This window comes from Furipterus horrens, unplaced genomic scaffold (genome assembly GCF_987537825.1).
Source record: "Furipterus horrens unplaced genomic scaffold, mFurHor1.1.pri manual_scaffold_6, whole genome shotgun sequence".
Taxonomy (NCBI): Eukaryota; Metazoa; Chordata; class Mammalia; order Chiroptera; family Furipteridae; genus Furipterus; species Furipterus horrens.
This window is the reverse complement of record NW_028327176.1, coordinates 598,606-617,845: the sequence shown is the minus strand read 5'-3', so window position 1 is coordinate 617,845 and position 19,240 is coordinate 598,606. Positions and strand designations below refer to the sequence as shown.

At 59.9% G+C, this 19,240-nt stretch overlaps 1 protein-coding gene and 1 long non-coding RNA gene across 3 annotated transcripts in view; both read left to right on the top strand.

The window, feature by feature from the left end:
- LOC150005572 (uncharacterized) overlaps window positions 1–9,996 on the top strand; it is an 84,432-nt gene extending 74,436 nt beyond the window's left edge. Inside the window, exon 3 of the long non-coding RNA XR_016511886.1 lies at window positions 9,933–9,996. This is a non-coding gene — a long non-coding RNA (uncharacterized LOC150005572). The remainder of the gene's footprint in view (window positions 1–9,932) is intronic.
- Window positions 9,997–10,021: 25 nt separating this feature from the next.
- MYT1L (myelin transcription factor 1 like) overlaps window positions 10,022–19,240 on the top strand; it is a 109,021-nt gene continuing 99,802 nt past the window's right edge. For both annotated transcript variants that reach the window (XM_090280870.1, XM_090280869.1), the window contains exon 1: window positions 10,022–10,074. The gene's annotated coding sequence lies outside the window, so the exon portion shown is untranslated. The remainder of the gene's footprint in view (window positions 10,075–19,240) is intronic.

Here is a 19,240-nt window from a genome sequence, read left to right as displayed (position 1 = left end):
CAAACAAAAATCCTGCTGAGAACTAAACCTTAGGGCACAGCGTGGCTCTGAGGCGAGTGGAGACTTAGACACAGACCCGGCCAAAGCCGACCCAGGGCCGGGCGCGGACCCTGGCGGCCTGCGACCAGGGCGAGGTGTGCAGAGGATGCAGGTCGTTTCCGAGCTAACGCGGGAAGCCTGCGACCCTGCAACTGACTGAACGTGGAAGGGGGAGGAGGGTCAGCGGCAGCTCTCTGTGCCAGGAATGGTGGCAGAGCAGCGACGCTGGAACGGAAGACAGGGAGAAGCGAGTCTGACGCCTCTCGGGGGTCTGGGAGGCGAGGCAGGCGCCGGGAATGGGGAGAAGGCCTGACGCAGACGCAGGCTGGGAGGCGAAGCCTCACGGGTTGTTTAATGAGAGGTAAAAGTTAAATCCACGCAGGGAACGGAATTACCAGCAACGAAAGCAGAGACTCAGGAACAGAATTTCGGGAACATCTGTATTTGGGGGTAGAGGGAGCAGCTGGAAAAGGAGGAGGTGAATGACCCGCCGCAGGAGAGGCAGCTGCGGGCCGGGAGGGGCTGCGCGCCTGCGGCTGCAGTGGGAGCGCACACCTGGGGGCGCCTGTAAGTGGGACAATTTTAGAGCAGTGGCAGCAGGCAGATACAATATGCCAATGTTTGGGTGATAGTTAACGTTAAAAATATAGAGTTATTTGATATTAACATTTGTTTAGAGGGCAGCATTGCATTTTGAAATCAATGTAAAATATCCTCTCAGAAGAGAGTCCAAGTTCTCCAGGTATAAGGAAAGCGAGCTGGGTAAGGTTTTGTCCCGGTTTTTGTTTTACTTGAAGGACTTGAAAATTAGGCTGTTTCAAAGGGACCTCATGCAGCGGGTCATGCTTTTCATTTTTTATTTTGTTTATAATCCTCACCCAAGGTTTTGTTTGTTGATTTTAGAGAGAAAGAGGCAAAGGGAGACAGAGAGAAAGGGAAACACCGAGTTTGCCTCTAGTATGCACCCCAGCAGGGGGTCGAACCTGCCCCCTAGGTTTGTGCCCTGACCAGGCATCAAGGCCACGACCTGTGGTGTAGGGACCGACGCCCCAGCACACCGAGCACTGGCCGGGGCTCCCGGATCCTGCGTAATCGTATCATTGCTTCATACTTGTCTTCAAGGGAAGAGCTCACCTCAGCAAACACACCCCTCCCTTTCCCGTGGATTTGAAAGCCAGTGGGCGAACGCCTGGGTTGTCATAGCTACTATGACTCTGGCCTCTTCCGGGTCTCAGAGCCCGACTGTGCAGGACGGACGCTCGTGGGGCAGCCTTTCGGGGTCCTTTCCGTCCAACCCCTGAGCGCCGTGCTGTTTGGACAAACGGACAGAGCAGGCAGGCGGCGATGCCCTCGCCTGGGCCAGGGAGGTGTGAGGGTTGGCGTCACCGCTGCTGGGCCTCTGAGCCAGGCGCTGGGTTCCCGGACCCGCGGGCAGGCAGCAGCCCCCACCCGGTGGGAGGGTGGATGCAGCATCAGAACCGTGCGGGCAGGAGGGGCTCTGCACACAGACCTGGCTGGGGCTCGGGCGCACCTGGGGCGTGAGGTCCCCAGGAGCAGGCACCTGCTCGCACTGTTCTGGCAGCCCTGGCTCGGTCCCCCTTCCTTGCAGTGCCGGTCACGCACAGTCCAGGTGCCCCGCTTGCGGCCCGCTCGGGACGTGTGCTGTGCAGGGGCCGGGGCTGCCGTCCAGGGCCATGGGCCCGTGCCAGCTTCCTGCCGCAGCCTGCACTGCCCGAGGCCCCTCCCTCTCCCACCTCTGCCTCCCACCAGCACACCCTCCGCCTCGCTTCCTGCCATCTTCCTGACCGGTGACCACGCCTGAGTCCAGTCCTGCACCCTCTGTCCTTCACCCTGACACTTGGCCTGGTCACAGAGGGCGCACAGGGGCGCGCTGGCTGCTTGCCTTCAGTTTGGACCCCGGCAGCAGCAGTCCTGGTTCTCCTCGGTCGGGGCAGGTGCGGCTGGTGCCCAGGGGAGTGTGGGAAGGAGCAGCAGAAGCTGACATCCCACGGTATCCCCGCTCATCGGTGCAGCCACGCCTTTTCCACGGACAGCTGGAGAGCTCGCACGCAGTGTGCCGAACATGCCCCTCAGCCTGCAGGCCTCAGGCTCGGCTGCATTTGTGACCCTTGACCTTCAGCTCCGTCAGAATGAAGAGCCCCAGAAGGTTGTTCCTAGTGGCTTTGAAGTAAGAGCCGGGAATGGAGTGAGGAGGGCCCAGAGGGTGCCAAGACCCTCCTTCCCTGGAGCTCCATAGAGACCCTTCCCCTACCGACTCGCTGGGGCAAGGCCTCTGGGGGGTGGAGGGCAAGACGCAGAGATCCGTGCACATGCTCAGGCCACCGAGGTGACAGAGTCATCCTCTCACGGTCGGGAGGAGGGAGCATCGAGGCCGGGGGTCGCAGGGCTGGCTCCTCTGGGGCTGAGAGCGAGCCTCTGTCCCCGCCTCTGTGGCATCAGAGGGTCCTGGCGGTCTCCGGCATTCCTTGGCTGTGGGCGCTTCCTTGCTATCAGTGTGGCGGTCACCGTGCACTTTCCCTGCCTGTGCGCCTTGTCCCAGTCCCCCTCCCGAAGCACAGGAGCACTGCTGTGCTCTGGGGCCTCATCCAATTGTCTCATCTGCAGGGACACTATTTCGGTTACATCTGGGGTCCTGGGGTTAGGACTTGAGCATGAATTTATGAGACACACACAGATGACTCATAACGGTCAGGCTCAGTGGCATAGCATGTACACATATGCTGGGGCCCTGTCATGGGGCAGGGGGCTCGTCCGCCAAGGCTGCGGAGCTGTGTTCCTGATGGACGGTGGCGGGCGCAGCCCTGTATGGGAGCGAAGGGTGTCAGGGCCCTGCCTCCGTGCAGTGGGCATTCTCGGCGGTACGAATACTTCCAGACAAAATGTCCCTGTCACTGTTGGCAACATAGAGGTGGGTGAACCATCTTCTGTCACTGGTGTTTTTGGACAGATAACCAAGGACAAGGGTTGCTTGACCTCCTGCATCAGCACTGTATGTCGTTCTGACCCCAAAGAAGGCCTGATGGATGGACAAGAGGAAACGAGAGATTGAAATGCCTCTCGGTACATGTTCTGTCACCTTTCCCGGGCTAAGTGTGTGATTCTTTTTACTGAAATGCTGTTTAGAATGAACGCTGTGGAACTCCGGGTCCGGCAAAGAAAAACCAGTGTTCCATGACGTAAAGGGTGTTGAACTTCCGTGAGAAGCTGGCAGCTACCAGAGAGCTCACACTGTTGTTTCCCAGGGCACGTGGAAGGGGTGGCCGTGCTCGCAGGGGACAGGTGCTCTGAACTGTTTGGAGAGGAGATGGATCCCAGCCTGGACCTGCAAACCCTGATTCCCTGGAGGAACAATCAGACAGGCACGAGGGGCCGGTTCAAACAGCAGTCGGATTGCTTGCCCCGCTTACAACCCTGCGCAAACCTCCTGCCACACCCGATGCACCGAGACCCCGTTCCGCGGGGACGTGCCCCTGCCCCGCTGCCGCTGTCGTCCTTCCCTCGACCCCCTTCTCTCCCTGGGCCTGCGCACTTGCTGCCTCTCACTCAGCCATCTGTCTCTTCCATCAGACAGAGCGCAAGCGCCTCCTGAGAAAAGGCGTGTTCCCGACCGTCTGTCCGAGTGCCGTGGGCCAGGGCCCCGCAGTGCCCCCCCCCGCCCCCCCCCCCCCCCCCCCGGCTCCCGGGGCCGTCTTCTGCGGGACTGTGCTGGTCACAGAGCCAATCCAGCCCCAGGCAGGGGCATTCACCTGGCCTGCTATGTGAGGCGCCTAGCCCTGAGGGTGGAGGCAGGGTCTCAGGGGACGTCTGTCACTTGAGTGAGACCTATTTGTGAAATGGAGGAGAAAATCCCGGAGAGTCTGTTCCCTCTGGGTGGGTGAGCCCGCTCGGTCTGGCATCATGGGTGGGCAGGAGGCAGGAAACTGAGGGCTGTGGCTGTGTCAGAGGTGAGCTGTAGGTACAGGAAGGCGTGGGGAAAGCTGAGGACCATTGACAGACGGAAGGAAGCAGTGCTGCGTGTTCAGTGTGGACAGAACATGCATCAGCAACGTACCACACGGCCCCTGGCACTGCCAGCAAAACGGCAGGAGAGGGAAGAGGGGCAGTAACGGAGCGGTGGGTCCTGCTCAGGGCCAGTGAGACACACAGGTGCCTCGATGGACACAGCAGTGGCCAGGTGGGAGCCCACGCGTGTCCCCACCTCACTGGCTGGACCACTTGGACGCACGGCCTGTTGGCATCAGTTAAGTTGTAAATGTTGAGAAGTCCTGGTCCCTGTGGTTGAGCAGAAGACACCAGCAAGAATGTTTACAAGGGCAGAATTTGTTCAGAAATATCAGGGAACAGCCTGAGTTTTTGTCAGAACATTTGATAGGCTCATCAGTTACACGTAGCCTATCCTGGGATAAAGATCGCCAGTTAATGAAATTCAGAGTGGAGTTCGTTATACTCAAGGAAATGCTTCCAACTCTAACTGGAAAAGTTTATAGAAGGCTGTGAAATACAATATTTAGGTTTCACAAGGCAGCAGTTCTGGATATTCACCCATGTGGCGGCGCTGACAGCCTCGAGGTGACATGTGTGAGCTTCGTGTGCACCTGGCAGGAAACTGACAGCTGACACCAACGGGACTCCCAGCGTGCCCGACCCTGGAAGGGCATGGGAGCGGGGGGCGTCTGAGCCCTCCACGCTGACAGCGGCCTCCCACGTCAGGGCCCCTGGGCCAGGCACACATCTGTCCTGGGGTCAGAGTGAATAGGGCCTGTTACCTCACTTGCCTGAGTCCCCAAGTTGGTTTCTCTGTGTGAGAAGTGGAGAAGCTCACCTGACATGGAAGTCAGCATTGAACACTAGACTAAAATAAGTTGATATTTAAAGCCAAGTCAAAACCCGTCCCCTCCACCTGTCTAGCCAACAAGTCAGCGGCTCACCCAGCCCTTGTTCTATAGCTCAGCAAGGGCAGACGTGTGGGAGCCGCCCGCACCCCGAGTGCAGATGCAGTGGTCAGTGTGAGAGCCTGGGGCCCCCCTGCAGCCTCCCTGCAGGCATGGGCCCCGCCTCTGGGGCTGTGGGCAGGGAGACCCCAGGCTCCAGCCTCACCCCTGCTCCCAGGGTTAGAGGACAAAGGATCACCCGCTCGCTCTGCACTGTGTCTCCACGTGCTCTGTAGTGAGTGGTGCAGGGCTGGGGCGGGAGTCCGGCCCACCGCCATGCCCAGGCCCCCCTGCACGTGCAGTCGGGGCTGTGGTGCGTCCTGCCCCAGAGAGCCCTGTGTTGACGTGTGACTTGCCCGCCACCAGACCAGCAGTCACAGCGTGACTAGAGACAGGTTTAGGTCTAGTCTCTGTCTTCTCCAAAAACTGAGTTCTCATCATCAGGAAGTTGAACAGAGCAAAACAGAAATCTCCAGCATCATCATTCAGTTACCGTTACTACAGAGTCTTGTTAACGCGGCCTCCTTTTGTGCGGAGAACTGAGTGTCAGTCAGGAGGCGTACCGAGTGTTCGGAGCTTGTCTCAGGGAAAGCGGCTTTGCCATCACCACTGATAGCTCAGGAGCGTTGTGCAGTGGCAGAGAAGTCTGCAAGCTAAAAAGCACCTGTATCGCCTCCATCGTATCGCAGGTATGATCAACATTTGCATTCATTTCTTGCCTGTATTTATTGATGCCTGTTGTGTTTTTTGGTTATAAGCATATTAATTACAATTTTACAGTATAATATTTGTTTCCAAATTGCATCACAGACATGGAAAACATGGCTGCAGGGTCTTCACAGTGACCTCTGTCACTGGACGGGGCCGTGGTCGTGAGCTGGGTGTCTTGTGCCTCCCCTCACCTAACACACGCAGCAGCCCACCGGGAGCAACCACTGTCCCACGGAGAAACGGGGCCTGGGACCCAGAGCAGCCGCTTCCACAGACCAAGGGCCCTGCTGGCACTCATCAGGCCTGACCCAGGTCCGTGGGACGCACACAAACAGCCTTCCCATCCCCAGGAGGCCTCACATAGCCCCGCACTGCTGGGCGTGCGGGTAGAGGTCTGCATTGTGCGCTGTGACCAGTGGCTACCAGGCGGAGACGGAGAAGCGAGTGGAGGGGCAGGGCTGCCAGTGTCGCGTGCGCGGGTCCCAGCCTGTGGCACGGCCGGGCGCAGGGCCCCGGGGGCCGACGGCACCAGCTGCTTGCAGGAGAAGGCGGCACAGCTGCTGGGAGGCCTGGGGAGTCGGTGGTTAGCAGGAGTTTCGCACCCCCTCCTTCAAACTGTAACTTAAGCAGGCAGATGCGTTTAATGGTCATCTGTGTAGTGAAATCCGTACCAAGAAAACTAGGGTCTGCTGGCGTTAGATGCGGCCCGGCTGGCGGGTGTCCGGGTGGCGGAGCTGAGACTGAGACGGGTCAGACTTTCCAGGTGCTTCCACTGGCCGGCCCCCTGTGCTTTCCTGCTTCCATGTCCGGTGTCTGTCCTGTGTGTGTGTGTGTGTGTGTGTGGTGTGTGCGCGCGTGTGCATCCTCCATGATGATTTTGCTTATCTTAGCCAGCAGGCCAGCTCCTCCCTCTTGATTTGAAATATTATTTTCCTTTTATTTGTCTTAAATCTGCCTTCACGTGGGTCTCCTGGTGCCCGGGAGGCGCCGCTGCCTCTGGCGGCGGCGGGGGTGCCAGGGCCCGGTTCCCGCTGACTTGATCTGAGCCCTGCGTCCCGCGGACCCGCTGGGCCCCGTGCAGGTCAGCAGACAGTGCCCTGGTGTCTGGGCGTCTGGAGGCAGAGCGCCCGTGCCTCCCGTCCCGTACCCGGCAGGCTCAGGTGGGCTTCGGGTGGGGCTGCAGGCAGGAGGGGCCTCTCTGCTCGCAGCCCAGCTTCGCAGGTGGGCCTTCTTGACCCACCACACACCTGTGTCTGCCTGTCCTTCCACCTGTAGGGTAGGCTCCCTGCTGTGTCCCAGCACCCAGCACAGCACCCAAGATGGGTGCGGGCCTGGCTGTGGTCGCTGTGGGTGGACGAGGTGCTCCGTCCTCACGAGGCTGAGCCGGAACAAGCAGACGCTTGTTTCTGCGTTGACAGCTCCGAAGAGACACGGTGTGTGTGCTTCCTTCCCTGGCAGCAGCCTGTCCGCCCTGTCTTGTGGTGCTTCCTCTCACTCTGCCACGCCGGCCTGCTGTGGGCCCCGGGACTTCAGAGGCGTGGCCTTAACTGCCCTGCATCTCACCTGGTCTGGGCCGGGTGCCAGGTGCAACTCTGCAGGATGGACTGAGAGGGCACCTCTCGGGACTGTGGGAAGGGCCTGGCCGAGGACCCTGAGCGCAGCAGGGGCCACAGCTGCTCAGAGGGGCAGTCCTTCCGCCCGCCCTCCCCTTGCTCGTGCCTCCTATTTCACCATGTGCTTTTCTGTCTCTAAAACGATGTCAGAGCCGAGCAAGGAGGAGCCCCCTGCACGTGCGGAGCTTGCAGCCGCATGCGGTTCTGCACATGCGCGGCCGTTCTAGCTGCTCCAACGGGTCCTGCAGGGTGGCCTGTGGAAATGCCTGCTCTGGGCCATTCTGCAGAGAGGACGTGCAGGTGCCAGGGCGGCCCAGTGTCCCCAGGGTGCCCCGCCGGCTGCCAGCAGCGCTCAGCCTCCCTGGCCGTGTCCTCCTGAGGTTTAAAAGACGGGACAGCCCCCGCCGTATGACTGCATGGGTGTCCTGCAGGGACTGAGGGAGGCACTGGGCGGGGGCTGCTCGCAAGCCTCCCAGCGCCACACGGCTCGCCCTCCTCTGCGCTGGCTGTGCGGAGCCTGCAGGCGCTCGCCACGTCCTGGACGCTCGTCACCGTCCCGGGCTCCAGCCGCGGCAGAGGGCAGGCTGCCCTGCATGTCCAGCGTACGCTGGTCGGGGCCCTGACTGCGGTCTCAGTGAAAGGTGGCTCTGAGGACAGGCTTGTTCTTAAAGTGGTAAACCCCCACGTGCTGACAGAGAGGAGGAGCTCAAGTCTGCTGGCAGCTGGGCAGGAAAACCGGATCTCTAGGCCCCCCGCCCCAGGTGGGGTGTGAGTGCCAGGAGTGTGAGGCCAAACCGCTGCGGGCAGGGCGTCTGCTGCTGCCACGCGGCGCAGGCATTGCGGCCTCTCGCGGCGAGTTGTTGTTTACAGGCAAACGGCGCCTAGAAAGAGGCGACACAGAGCCCTGCTGACATGGATGGAGTCAAGTTCCACTTCTAGGAAATCACGGTGCACGAAGCCACGCGCTGAGGTCGTGGAGTGGTGGGTGGTCATGCTTCTGTCTGATCTCAGGTCTTGCGGCCGCTGCCCGTTCGCCGCGTGACTGAGCCGCCTTCCTAACAGCCGTGACCTGGCACTTAGACTCCCTCCTGCTCATGGTCATTCGTGGGAGCGCCGTCCTCTCCTCCTCCCTCGCTCCCTCCGTTCTTTCTCTCCCTCTTTGCCATCCAACCAGCAAACCCACGTGACCAGCCATGAAGTGCTGGCACGTAAGGTGAGGGGCAGGTGGGGTTCTCTCCACTCCCGGGAGATGCACAGCCCGGGGCTGGGCCATAAGACGAGGGGCTCCCCGTCGAGGTGAAGGGGTTCACGAAATCCCAGGGAGGAGGTGCGGGCCGTTCTCTTAAGTAGCAAAGTTGGAAATAAAAAAGACGAATCTGGTCTAATTGCTTTCTCCTTCTGGGAACTCGTGATTTTAATCTTCTGTGGACTGAATCCTGTGTTCTTGTCCAGACACACGTGTTCAGACATGTAGTCGCTGTCTGTGTGGGTGAGACTTCCTTGGGAAAGTCAGGTGGGTGAAGAAAGGGCTGCAGCTCAGTTCCCAAGGGCCAGCCCAGCACCCAGCCCTGCTCCCGCCCAGGGTGGGACCGACGACTCCGTTGCCCAGCCCAGCTGTCCAGTCATCTGCGGCCCCTGGGAGCGGTGACGGAGCTGCAGCGGCCTTTGGGGGCCCGGTTATCCGTGCCGCATCGCTGAGCTGAAGCGTCACGCCACCCTGTGGGCCCCTGAGCAGCCGCGATAGTCTCCGAGCAGGGCGCACGGTCCTTTTGAAGGAGGGAGCCCCTGGAGTCCATCTCCAGGGCCCTCGTGAGGTGGGGCCACTCGGTGCCACCACCCCAAGGCCCTCCCAACCACGGCACCACAACTCCGCCCTGCGCCTCAGCCCTTGAGGCGCTTCCTGGGGGTCTGCTCAAATGGGACGTGGGGCATCGGGGAGCCCGGGGCCTATGGACAGGAGGCAGCTGTCAGCGTGGCGCCGCCCTCGCACTAGCTGGGGGCTCTGAGCAAATACTCCGACCTCTTCTCGTGTCGGGAAAGTTGCAGGAAGCCCGGGGGACAGACAGACGACACAGGAGGTGAGAGTGTAACGTTCTTCAGCCCACACAGCTGCACAGGCTTCACGGAGACCAGCCCCCAGCCCGCGGCCTTGGGCAGACCACAGACCAGATGAGGACGAGCGTGCGTCCTGGGCTGCGTCCACGCTGCCAAGCTGAGCGTAGGCTGCTGCTGCCCAGGGCTAGGAAGGACAGCCGTGGAAGGACGCCCGGAGGGGGAGCACAACCAGGAGTTCTAGAATGTTCTCAGGGGGAGCAGACTGTCTCACAGGCTGCACAGCTGACTGAGCTGGCAGGTTAAGCCTTCCCAGACTGCCTGTCCCAGGCAGGGCCACCTCCGCATGTCCCAGGGGGACCCTTCCCTGCTGAAAGCGTAGGCCCCGTGTCCCGGAGAATAATTCTCAGGGGCACTGCTGTCCCTGGACAGGGAAGCCTTTGGTCCTGGAGGAAACTGAGGGTCCCTGCTGACCACGGCAAGGGGCACGTTCTCCGTTTAGGTCCCCTCCTGACCTGCCAGTGCCGTCACTGGGCGCTTCCCATTGTTGCTCCTGTCTTCGCAGATGGAGCCATCGGGGCACAGAGACATCCAGTGACTTCGCCACAGCCACAAGCTGGGGGGACCAGGACCAGCGCTTAGAGCGAACTGGGTCCTGCCACGGAGCCACGCTGCCTCCGTTCCTAGGAGAGAAGACGTCCCGCAAGGTAAAGCGTGCCGTCCCTCGGCAGACTGGGCGCCGTCCGCCCCGAGGCGGCAGTCAGTCGGCCCCGGGCTTGTGTGTCCTGTGCGCGGGCATGAGGCCACCCGCGCTCTCAGGTCCCGTGCGGGGTGCGGCCGGCCACACTCGTGGGTCCCGTGCAGGGGTAGGGTCTGGTCCGGACCCTCGCTGTCGGCAGACTGCTTCCTTATCAGCCCCACGCCGCCTCCCTCAGACCTCCCTGCGGCCTCACCCCCGTCTTCCTGCCGCCCCGGCACAGGGTCTCTGCCTGTCCTCTGCGAGGCCCGTCCTTCTGGGGCTTCTCCTTTCATGTTTGTCACCCGCTGTCTCTGACGGGTGTGTCGACCTGGCCTGGGATTCAGAGCGGAAGCAGCTCTTCTTCCCCTGGCCATGGGGCGAGCCCTGGGCGGCCCTGTGCTCACGCCCGTCCCCCGCGGAGGCTGCGGAGGGGTGGCTCTCGCCCAGTCTCCCTCCTGAAACTTCCCTTCAAAGTTCCACCTCCCGTCTCCTGACCCCCAAATGCAGGTGAAGTGAGGGCGGCAGGGTTTGCGCATCGTCCCACCCCACCTGCTGGAGCATGGGCCCCAGCTGGACAGTTTCACCTGTAGGCTTGACCGCTCCCCAGGGAGAGCTAGACCGCCGCCTGCCCACGTGCCTCCAACACCCTGTGGTCCTGATGCCGCGCCGCTGTCTCCCAGCGTGCTCCTGAGCCGCCTCCGCTCTTGCCTGCCGTGCCACGCGGCTGTCTGCCTGTCGTGCAGAGGGCTCCTCCTCCACGGGCTCGTTTATGTCCACCCGCCCTCAGGAGACTCGATGGGGACCTGCCCCAGGGCCGAGCGCATGGCACATTCAGGTGACCGCCAGGGAGGCCCATGCGGGGACATGATGTCACAGGTTGCCCAGGGCCACCTCTCTCCTTCCTCGGGCAGGGACTCCCAGGACCCCTGTGCACGCACTGCCCTCTGGCCTCCCCAGAGCGCTCGTGGGGCGCTGTGTGCCGTGGGCACGGCCATGGCTCCCAGGCGAAGACGCCGTGGAGGAGCCAGAGCTCCCCCCTCAGGCTCCAAGCCCAGCCCCTCCCTCACCCGCCAGCACCGTCCATGTCACGGGCCAGGACACTTTCATCTCGGAGTGTTCTGTGGGGTGATGTGCGCTTGGTCTCCCGTGCACAGAAACGTGGTTCACGGGTTACACGTCTGTCACTTGTAGCCACAGCTTCTGTACTTTTCCTGTTCCTTATTCTTTTAGTATCGTCTTTCCTTTAAACACTAAGTAACACACTTATTAAAAACTGAACTTTAAAAAAGCATAAACTAGACAGTCACAGGGTAGTTTAAATATTGATGTACATGGATAGCTCTGTTAATGTTTCTATGTCAAAGCGAAGTCGAATCTCTGCATTTCATTCTGTAAACCCCTTATCGGAGCTTCAGTGAGGGAGAAGTTGAGGTGGAAGGTACTCACCAGACCAGACCTGCCTGCAGGGGACGGGGGGCTCCAGTGCTGCTTACCCAGCGCCGTCACCCCTTCTCCTGGGGGCCGTCTCCCTGTCCGTCCACGTCCACCTGAGGGGCAGCATGAGTTAGGGGCTGCCAGCGTCCTCGCTGCGGGCCGGCTGCTGAGCGGGCAGCCCGGGTCGGGGCAGACACGGCATCAGGGAGGCCCCGCCTGCATTTTTCACTCATGTGTGGGAACAGTTACCAAGAGCGAAGGGAAAAGGCTCGAAGGAAATACTTGCAACAGATAAGGAGGGCAAAGGGGTTAATTTCTTACTATACAAAGAGCTATTATAAATTGATGTGAAATTTTTAGAAAGAAAAATAAGCAAAGGGCGAAAATAATAACATCACAGCAGAGGACATGCAAGAGGCCCAGCAGACAGCAGCATCACCGCCTCTGTGCTCCGGGAACGAGGCCCGTCAGCAGCAGTGGGTGTGGGGTCCCGGTGGCAGTGAGCCATCAGTGTTAGTGTTGGGGGCCCTGTCCGAGCCCCCCTGCAGAGTGGAGAGCGGCAGAGGCACTTGTGGGTGTGTGCGGGGCTCAGGGATCGGTGAGGGCAGAGCCCTGAGTGCCTGGCAGAGGGTGGGCACTGGTGGGGCTTTGGGGGCTTGGGGAGCAGGTCACCGTGGCCTCTGAGACAGACTGGAGTGACATCAGCTGGGCGCAGGGTGCCTGGGGGAAGGGTGGGGGTGCGCTGTCGGAAGTTAGGCAGCGAAGGGAGGGGGGAGGGGACAGTCACTAGAGCTCAGCGGGGTCAAAGGGCGAAGGCAGAGGGGCCCCGTGACAGGCGCTGAGGGCCTGCGAGGAGGAAGGGGCACAGGGAGCGAGCCCTCCGGCTCAGGAGGCCCCGGGCCATCTGGAGGGGGGACTCGGAGCCCGAGGCCGCGGGGCGGAGGGCACCAGCCGCACAGCCGCTGTCTTTTCTCGCCCGGAAGCCCGGCTTCCCTGTTTCCGTCACACCTGCCTCTGCTGGCGCCGACCGCACCCTCCCGGGCGGCACAGGCTCTTGGGGTGAGGACGCCAGGGAGCGAGGGGGCGTCTTGGCTCTGAGGCTCTGTCCCACCCTCACCGACAGAAGGGGATTTCAGGGCACCAGGCTCGCGCCCTGGGCCGCAGCTTCTGAAGGGCCCCGCAAAACCCCAACTTCACACTTTTTCCTAGTGACACCACGTTTGGTTTCATATGTGCAATTTTAATTACGTACAAGCTGTAAACCTGCGGGCCCTTCAGAAGTAGGGGCCCAGGGCGCGCGCCCAGTGCACCCGCCGTTAAATCGCCTCTGCCACTGATAACGACGTGGAGGGTGGAGGCGGAGGGGGAGCTAGGGGCCGGCAACGCCAGGCTTTCCTCCTGCTTCACTTGCCTGATTTCTCCGTATCCTCCTCTGAGGTTGGATAATTAGAACTGAAAATTACACAGCACGGTCCTGTCAGCTACAAACCCCAACCTCTCTACCCTCCCGCCCTCTTAATAACGCCACCGTTCTCTTCCTATGACCTGGGACGGAAACCTTAAATTTCAACACGCTTGCGCTACACCAATTGCACTAAAACAGAGAATTCTCTAATTTTTAACGTATATTTTATTGATTATGTTGTTACAGTAGTTTCAATTTTTTCTCCTTTGCTCCCCTCTGCCCAGTAACCCCCTTCCTTCCAGCAATCCCACCCCCTTAGTTCATGTCCATGGGTCGTGCATGTTTAAGTTCTTTGGCGTCACCCTTTCCTATATTATTCTCAACTCCCCCCTGTTTTGTACCAACCGATTATGCTTCTTAGTCCCTGCACCATTTCCCCATTTCTCCCCCTTCCCCCTCCCAGCTGATGACCCTCCAAATGATCCCCGTACCTATGATTCTGTTCCTATTCTGGTTTGCTTAGTTGGGTTTTGTTTTTATTTTTTAGATTCGGTTGTTGATAGTTGTGAGTTTGTTGTCATTTTAGTGTTCATAGTTTTGTTCTTCTATTTCTTAAGTCCCTTTGAGATTTCATATAATAATGGCTTGGTGATGATGAACTCCTTTGGCTTTACCTTGTCTGGGAAGCACTTCATCTGCCCTTCCATCTAAATGACAGCTTTGCTGGACAGAGTAATCCTGGTTGTAGGTCCTTGCTTTTCATCACCTTGAATACGTCTTGCAAGTCCCTTCTTGCCTGCAAAGTTTCTTTGAGAAATAAGTTGATAGTTTTATAGGCACCCCTTTGTAGGTAACTCTGCTTTTCTCTTGCTGCTTTTAAGGTTTTCTCTTTATCTTGAACCTTTGGCATATTAATGGTGATATGTCTTGGCGTGGTCCTCCCTTGGTCTAGCTTGTTTGGGACTCTCTGTGCTTCCTGGACCCGTATGTCCCTTTCCTCCCCCAAATTAGGGAAGTTTTCCTTCATTATCTTTCACATAATTTTTCTATTTCTTGCTCTTCCTCTTCTCCTTCTGGCACCCCTATGGTTCGGATGTTGGCACATTTAAAGTTGTCTCAGAGGTTCCTAAGCCTCTCCTCATTTTTTTCAATTCTTATTTCTTCATTCTGTACTGGTTGACTGTTTTTCTTCCTTATGTTCTAAATCATTGATTTGAACCCTGGTTTCCTTCCTTTCACCATTGGTTTTGTGTGGATTTTCCTTCGTTTCATTTAGCAGAGCCTTCACTTCTTCCTGATGCATTTGCCATACTCAAGCATATCTGTCAAGCCTGTGAGCACCTTTATCACTAGAGTTTTGAACTCTGCATCTGTTTGGTTGGCTATCTCCTCGTCGCTTAGTTCTCCCACTGGAACCTTGAGCCATTCCCCCTTTTGGGCCATGCTTCTCTGTCTCCTCATCTTGACAGGCTCCTGTGTTTGTTTGCCTCTGTGTCTTAGGCAGAGCTGTCACACCTGTTATGTTGTAAGGGGCGGAGCCCTAGGGATTCATCAGTACGGGGTGACCTGTTTCACCAGTTGTGGCGCTGTGTGTGGGGGAGGGGTCTGAGGGAACCATGCTGCTTGTTCAGTACTCGCCCCTTTCCCAGGCACTTCTCCCAGTTCCTGTATGGGACTGGCACCTCTCTAGCTGTTGCCTTGGTCGTTGTTCCCAGACTGGGTGGGTCTGTGGACATTCTAGGACCGTGGGGGCCCTTTAAACAAGCGGACTCTGCTGAGAGACCGGCAGTTCTTCCTCCATCCCAACCCCCACTGGTTTGCACAGGCAGAAGCAATGACGCTTGATTTTCCCCGGTGCTGGGACTGTGAGCTCCATGGTCTGATTGGGTACTGGGAGTGCACCCCAGGTGTCCCTCCTGACTTTTTAAAATGTGTGACTGCACTTTCTGCTGGCCTGCCGCTGCCACCGCTGCTGCCACTATCACACCACGTCCTCTCTGCCTTGGCTCCGCCCCTCCTGCCTGTCTGGGTATTTTTTATGCATATGTATGTTTGTTGGACTTCCATGCAGCTTGATTTTCTGGAACTTCTGGTTGTCCCTAGTTCTGAGGTAGTTGTATCTCTTCTTAGTTGTGGAGGGAGACACAGCGTGTCTGTCTAGGTCTCCATCTTGGCCAGAAGTGTCTAGAGAGTTCTTCCATTTCTGTGTGTTGCTGTGCTCTGTGCAAACACCGTCATGAACGGCTGCGGTGTAGATTTCCTGACTCCCGCTGACCTCTCCAGGCGGGCAGGCCGGTCACAGGTACCTGGGTGAGGGCAGCCGCGGGCACGGCATGGACAGAGCGCACTGCATTTGCCAGCAGCATCTCGTTTCCCTTGTGAGTCCTGTCCCCAGACGCCCCTGAGTCGTACAGCCTCGCGCGTAACCTCAGCTCTGCCCCCGCAGCCTGCTCGTCTTCCTGGTGCTGAGGAGCAGCGCTGGGACCCAAGGTCGAGCTGCCTCCGTCTGGGGGGCCAAGTTGGGGCCTGGCTCATGGACAGAATGGGGGCCAGCTGCCTCCATAACCAAAGAGTGGCTCTCGGAGGGGGTGGGGGAGGAGCCCGCCGTGGGGGCTGGGACTGCACAGTCTCTCCTGTCCTTGTCCCTTGGAGAAGAGCTCCTCACAGTGTGCACAGGAGAGCGTCAGGGCTCCTACCCTTGGTCCTGGGAGCCAGCCCCCTGCCCCCCCCCACTGGGCTCCCTGTTGCACTGGGAGAGGGAGAGCTCTGTACCAGCAGCGGGCACCTCGTCCGCCTCATGGGTGCGTTTTTGCTGTAGTTGACAGGTGGGTGTCCTCATGTGGCCTGAGGAAAGGGTGCCTCCCTGGGGCGGAAGAGAGAGGGCACATTTCCAGGCGCAAAGCTGACCTTCCGCAGGGCAACTCTCCTGCTCCCTCCCCGGGTCGTTCTGACGCTTCTGCTGGCTCCAAAGTAAACTTTCAAATTCAAGACTTTTATTTAAGTATAGTCTCACTTAAAGTTTTCACAAAAATGTATCCGTATTATAAAAATAAGCGCTGGACTTCAAAGCGTTAATGCGAAAACTGCACTTTAAGGGCGATTGTTTTAAACGTAAATTACTAGGGACAGAACCAGGGAGCGGGCAGTGGAAACAGGGCGACCTTCCTGCGGCTCCAGGAAAGGGAGAACCAAGGTGTCCAACCGAGGCTGCTGAGCCACCGCGGCACCAAGGGCAGCTCTGGTCTCAGAGCCGCACACGGAGGTAACCCGGAAATGCGGTTCCCTGGGGCTGCGAAGTGTCGCCAGGTGGAAATCAGCCTTCTTCTCACAATGGCGGGCGGGGTGGGAGGGCAGGTGGGGCCGGGCAGGCGAGGTTGGACGAGGAGGGATTCCTGAAGGAACAAACTGCGTGAGAGCCCGTAGGCGTGAAGCGGCCTCTGAGCGGACACCGAGGTTTGAGCGTTGGAGGGCGCACACCCTCCGCGCGTGGGCCTGTGTGTTGTGTGCTTCCTGCCCAATCGGAGCCTCGCCAGCAGTTCACAGCTTTGGAAACATCTGTGTAGGAGCAGAATCTAAATGCGTTTTGATGCTTCATGTTGCCGCTCCGTTAGTTGCAGAGGAGAAGAGGCCCTCCCGGGCTCAGTCCATGTGTGCTGGGGGCGGTGCTGGCCTCCATTGCAAGGCGCCTCCCCGGTCCTCGAGGTCGGGGGGCTGACGACCAGAGCCCTGGACCCCAGCAGGGGAGCAGCACAGAGCGGCCCCCAGATCAGCCCCGGACTAGTGGGGAGAGTGTTACCTACTTAGTGAGTGACTCATGGCAGGATCAGCTGTCCATCGGGAGGAAAGTAAGGTTGTCCCCCGTACGTAAAAAACAATGCGCTAACGTTTTTAACGTAGAAATAAAACAGTTCTCAGGCAACCACGTGAGCAATTGGCTAAGGAGGCCAAGTGTTCCCGCTCAATACCCACCTGGAACGCCAGCCTCGCTGCCCTCCCAGGGCTGATCCTTCCCTCCCGAGTCGCGGCGGGGGTTATCTGACGCTGTGTACGTGGACGGAAGCTGGCCTGCATCCCTCCCAGGAAGGGCGGAGCAGCTGTGCCCTATTGAAAGAAGCCCCGGCCTGCCCACAGGGCCCTTCGCGGCCCCTGCTACTGAAGAAACCCTGTTTCTTTTCCCCGACACAGTCAAGAAACACAGATCAGCGAGCCTGTTAGCGTGCACCCAAAGTTTGTTAGGGAATGGGGAGAGCCAGAGCAGGGGTGGCCGGAGGGCCAAGAGGATAGCGTGAATCCTCTGTTCTGAGGACAGACAGTTGGGGTGGGGGTGGAGGAGCAACATACTGACTGACAGGTAAGGCGCTGCCCACCTTCCCGGGGGCACGTGATGCCACAAACATAGGTATGGGAGGGGGTCTGTTAGCCCGAACCCTTACCTTGTTCCAGACTTTTATCTGTTCGTTGCGCATACATGACAGGCCAGGCGTTAACCAAAGCTGTCCTTTGGGTTCTTTTCCCCTTTGGGCACTTCAGTCCCCCTCCCCTTCCCGGCCTCGGGATGAACACACAGTCTCAAGGTACCCCTTCCCAGCTCGTGCAGACGACGGCGCACACAGGCTTCCCCGCTCACTGCGTTCTTCAGGACGCCTGGCTGCCGCGTGGGACCACGTTCAGGGCGGCTGGACCGGCGCAGGGACACGTCCTCCTCCGCCGCTGGCCTCCTGTGTTAAGTTCCCTGCGAGAGTGCAGTGGAGAGGACCCTGCCTTTGCGTCCCCGCTGCTCATCCCACTGGGACACCTGGAGCGGCCGCAGGGCCTGAGCTCGGGGTTTCTGCATGTCCCTTCCCTCCACCCGGAAGCCCCTCAGTCCCTGCCCCGCCCACACACACTTTTAAAACCAATTGAGCTTCCAAACCCAGCTCCCATTTCAGCTGCACAGGGAGCCCCTCCGTCCGCTCCCCCGGGGCGGGACCCCAGCCCTCCACGCTGGGCGCCCACACTGAGTATTTCTCAGCCTGCGCCCCTGGCAGGAAGTGTCCCGCATCCTGAATCCCTCAAAGAGCAGATTTCGCCCCTCCTCTCAGTGTCCCTAGTGCTCTGAGACGTGCACCCTGTGTCTGGAGCACGCTGTCCCCACGGAGGGACATGGGGACCCTGCCCCTGTGGGGCTCGCGCACCTTAGCCCCATGACGGTGGCCCGTAGGCTCTGCTGGCATCGCACGGTGTCCAGGGGCTGCCCCCCACCTCGCGCAGCCCCCAGGGGACCGCGGGCACGGCCTCCTGTGCTGCCTCTGCAGCGTGCCCTCCACTGGACAGGTGTGCTCCAGGCGCTGGGCACAGACCTGTCAGCGGCGCTGTGGCGGCTGCCTGCCTGGGCGACCGCGCTGGCTTCCAGTCCTGCCCCTCCCTGCTCCCCGCCGTGCTCTCAGACCGCCCCCAGCTGCTTTACTGAAAGGCTCTTGTGAGGTGTCACCTCCCACCCCTGCCAGCAGCCTCTGTGCTCCCGAGGTGACCACAGCTGTGTAGGTGCTGGGCGACTGCGACCCTCCCGAGTCTGTCCTGGCCTCGGAAGGGACCCCCTCGCCCCAGCCTTCTCCTCTGTCAGCCGCCCCGTGGTCTCAGCACTGACCTGCCTCCTGCCGCCTCCTCGACTTGCTGTCGCCCCGGCAAACAGCCTCACTCGCTCTCATTGACCAGCGGGGTGTGTGCAGGACCCACACCAGCTCGCGTGCAGTCTCCCGCCCTGCGTTCCGCTCCCAAGCGACCCTCAGGCATCACACCTTTCCTGTGGAGCCCCCCTCAGTGGCCCCTTCACACGGCCCTTCCTTTCCTGAGACTCTCCTTGATCCCGTCGCAATCACGCACTGCACGGCCACGGCTCCCGGGAAGAGACGTGAAGCCCACAGTGTGTTGCTTGTGACCCGACCCTGTCCTCAGCAGGCCGTGTTACAGATGCGTGGTGGTCAGTCGATGTGGACGGGGTGGTGCGTGGGAGCGGCCCGTGACGCTGAGGCGCCTCGCGGCCTCTCTGCGGGGGCTGCCCGGCCAGCCACCTGCTTTCTGCCTGAGGAACAGGGCTCCCCACCCTGTGCATCCCCGGGGGGCCACCCCACCCACCCCCTGGGCTGTCACAGATGGGAGGACGTGGCCAGGGCCGCTCTGGCTGCCTCGCACAGGGCGCGGGAGCCTGGGCAGCTGGGGCCGCTGCTGCCCGAGGGTCCGCCGTCCCCTCTCTGCTGCCCCGCCAGCCCCGCTGGGGGACCGGGTGCTCCTGGGAGCAGCCTCTGAGTGAATCGTT